We start from the raw sequence: 3816 nt of genomic DNA, 5'->3' as shown, positions 1-3816 counted from the left end.
CACCCAGGATCCGGGGAGGCCGCCCACCCGGTGGCACAGCTGGACCTTCAGCCGCTGGGAGGCCTCCGCACAGGACAGAGACCGGCCTGGGTGGTGGCCAGGAGTCCTTCCGGAAGCGCCCACGTGGCCAGTGCCGCTCCGGTCCACCCGCAGCAGCGCAGGGCCGGCGCCCTAACACAAATCTCTTACTGGGCGTCCATTAGCATACTTGGCAGGCGGTCAGGCGCCCCCCAGAGAGCAGCCCCTCAAGAGAGCTCGTTACCGCCACCGCGCACCTGGTGCCTGCCAGGCCCCGGGGAGTTAGCTCCCAGCGGTGATTTACGGCGCCTCCCTTTGTCCTTCCCTGAAGGAGACGAGCTTCTCCGGACCTCAGACCAGGCTTCTGAGGAGAGAGCCCCCCCTGGGATGGTTGCCCCGAGGGCCTTGGCCTTGGTGGTGCCCAATGCCTCCTCCCGAGAGGCCCCCCTGATTTAGGTAACTGCCAGGTTCCCCTTGCCTGGCCATGTTTACTCAGGGTGGGGGCGACTTCAGCAGGAACCATGTCAGATGGGGGCGCTGTCCCTGCTTGCTGGGTGTATAGGGCTGAGCCTTGTCCAGCCTGGCGTGGGTGTGGCCGCTGGTGGGCACAGGTCTCCTCTGAGTGGAGGGCAGGCAGGCCTGGAGCAGGGTGGGGGTGGGGCCGCAGCCTGGCCGACCAGGCGGGAGGAGCCCTGCCCCAGCTCGGAGCTGCCTCTGCCGAGGAGTCCCTCCCTCCAGCATTCCTTTGTTCACTCGTTCCGGCTCCTCCCAGCCTGGGCCCCGCAGGCGTTGCAGAGGGAGGTGGCAGCCCGGGCGGCAGAGCTAGGCGCCCTCGGGAGGGAAAGTGGGTGTGGGGCAGCCAGGTGCGCCCAGGAGGGTGGACACCCCACCCTTTCCCAGGCACCGACCAGCAGCCCAGGAAGGCGACTGAGGTGCGTTCCCCCAACGTGTGCAGCATCTCACAGCAGCCACCCTGGCCTTGGGCACAGCTGTCCCCAACCAGAGAATGACCTGGTGACTTGCTGGTGGCTGGAGAGATGCGAGGGGCCTGTGGGTACCCTTCAAAGCCACCTGGTCTGGGAGCCAGCGTGCAGGCACCCGAGAGGAAGGGCCTCTGGCCACCTCTGTCAGGCCTGTGTGTCACTCTGTGTCAGCCGGCTCCCTGAGAGGAGAGGTGCTGCCGGCCAAGGGGACTCAGGTGGGGGACAAGAACTCTGTCCACTTTTCTGTGGATGTGCATTTATGAAAATAAACGCCTTTAAAAGGAATAAAGGAGCTGGAGAGTGGAGGGTCCGGCAAAGTGGGAGGTGTCTGCTGTCCAGGGGGTCAGTGGGGGAGGGGCTGGGGGGAGGGGCCGGGGCAAGGGGCCCCCCAGCCTTGGAGGGGTGGCTGGTGGGCTCCAGAGCGCCCCCTCTGCGCCGTCTTTTCCCTTAGCGCACCTTCGGGCCTCCCAGGGCCTGGACCAAATTTTCCTGGGGAAGGTGCCTGGCTCACAAGGTCCCTTTTGGGACTCAGGGCATCTGGAGGTCCCTCAGCACAGCCTGCTCCCTGGGGGGGGCACAGACCCCCTGCGCCCACCCTGATGCCAGGCCCCGAAAGCCCCGTGAACCAGGGCGGGGGTGCGTGTTCGTTCCCTCCCTCGCAGCACCCATTCAGTCCCCCGAGGCACGGAGCCGGGCGGGCATGCCCTGGGACAGTCGGCAGGGGCCCTGGCAGGGCGGCGGTGGGGGCTAGGTTTCGGGGACCCCTGGCAGGCGGAGAGCGAGGTCCAGGAAGAAGGTGCATCCAGGGGCCTGGGGCAGGCTGGGGTGGTGGTGGGGGGAGGCTTGGCCGCGTCCCCGCCCCGGGGCCTCAGCAGGATGCACCCTGGTCGTCAGGGGCAATAGACGGAGATGGAGCTCCGAGGCAGTCAGGAGAGGGGGCAGTGCCTGGGCCCCCTCTGCCCAACTATGCCGGCCCCTCCCACCCCAGGGGTCCCGGCTCACTGCCTTTCACACAGTGCCCCTCCCTCCTCGGCAAGGCTGGGGGCTGCGGCTTATTGGCAGGCGCACTCAGGCGCTGGGCGGGGCGTGAGGCGCCGGTGCCAGCCGCCTTTCCTGCAGCCTCCGCTCCGGGCCGGGAGCGATCTGCCCCAGGCGCCACCCTCAGCCAGCCCCAAACCAGCTTTTCGCCTTGGTTCTCTGAGACCCTAGGGCAGCAGGCACAGTCCACCCCGCTCCACCCGGGTCTGGGCCACAGGATTACACGGAGTCACCTCAGTGGCCAACCGACCCCTGAATCCAACCCAGAGAACGGCTCACACTCGGGTGGGGGAAGCCCGGGCCCTGGGCGGGGAGGGCTGCCCTGAGGCCTCAGCCCAGGGAGGGGGCGGCTGGGAGTCATAGAGACGAATCTCCACTCCCCTCCCGCCACGTAAGACCTTTGGGGACTCGGTGGCTTCCCGACGGTCAACCCACGCTCCTTTCCCAGGGACCTCCGCCTGTCCTGACCTCCCGCCTCCAGGCCCCACACTGACTCTCCCAGGGCTTGGACACCTGCTGCCCTGGCCGGTCCTCCCCAGGAACATGGTCCCCGACCCCCTCCACCCTGTAAGAGTCACGGTTCCGGCCCGTCCTGCGAGCGCCGGAGCGAGTTCCATCTTCCCTGTTCCCGCGCGGTGAGCGGAGGCTGGAGCTGGCTGCACACTCACGTGGCTCCCCCAGGGGTGCACGGCACCGCATGGCACCTAGTAGGTGCCCAATAAATAAACATTGAACGAATTAAGTCTCTGACAAACAGCAGTTGTCTCCATTTCCAGACGGAGCTGTTTGCGACGAAATGCGCCGCCGGCCCTCCTCGTTTGCCGGACCTTTACGCCAAGACCAGGAGAGGGCATTCTCGGACCTCTCCGCAGCTCAGGGGAGCCCCGCCCGCGGCAGAGCGAGCCTGGAGGCGCGCCTTCCCGCACCCGGCCGCCGGACTATCCCCGGAGGAGGGGGCGGCGCCTGGGGCGCAGGAGGAGGAGTGAGGTGGGAGCCGGGGTGGTGGGGCTGGGCGCGCGGGCAGCGAAGCGGCCAGATACGGCGGGCGGGGAAGACGAAGTTAATAAGCCTTTACGTCCGGATCGGGGCCCGGAAGCGGGTGCCCTGGGCGTCGGCATTCGGGAGTGTGGGGCAGGTGTGGGCGCGGGCTCGGGCACCCGGGCGTGCAGAGAAGGACAGGGCGCGCACCAAGACACCTAGGGCCGGAAGGGCGTGGAAAAGAGACTTCCCTCACCCCAGCACTCCGGGCGCCCCACCTCGCCCAGAGCCTCCCAAACCGTACCCCGGCACCCCCATCCCGCACGTCTGGCACAGGTTCCCTGTTGAGCCACGCACGCCGTGGCCAGTGGGGAAGGCAGTCCCACTCGCCACTCCAAGAGTTCCAGGCGCAACCAGGGAGAGTCCGGCCACGCAGATAGGCCTGGGGCCGTTGGGGCGCAGGGCAGCGAGTCAGGGTCTCTCTCCTCAGCGGTAAAAAGGGGCTGGGAGGCTCCCGCGCCGGGGTGCGAGGAGCCAAAGCGCGGCGCCCGGAGTTAGGCGTCACTCCTATCGTCCGGGATCGCTGCAACACTTCGGGAAGGTTGCCGCCTCTGTCATCCCGTCCAGGCGCGCTCCTCCTGGCCTGCCCCAAAGAGCGAGCCCGGGTGGGCTGGGTCGCGCGGAGGAGGGGTCCGGCCCCCGGACCCGCCTCTCTGGCCTATCGGACCCGTCCCTGAGCCTTTCCATCTCGACCTCACTGGAGCGCGAAACCAGCCACCCTTGTCGTCGCCTCCCGGGA

This window comes from Artibeus jamaicensis, unplaced genomic scaffold (assembly GCF_021234435.1).
Source record: "Artibeus jamaicensis isolate MK-2021 breed Jamaican fruit bat unplaced genomic scaffold, CSHL_Jam_final contig_490, whole genome shotgun sequence".
Taxonomy (NCBI): domain Eukaryota; kingdom Metazoa; phylum Chordata; class Mammalia; order Chiroptera; family Phyllostomidae; genus Artibeus; species Artibeus jamaicensis.
This window is presented reverse-complemented; position numbering follows the sequence as displayed.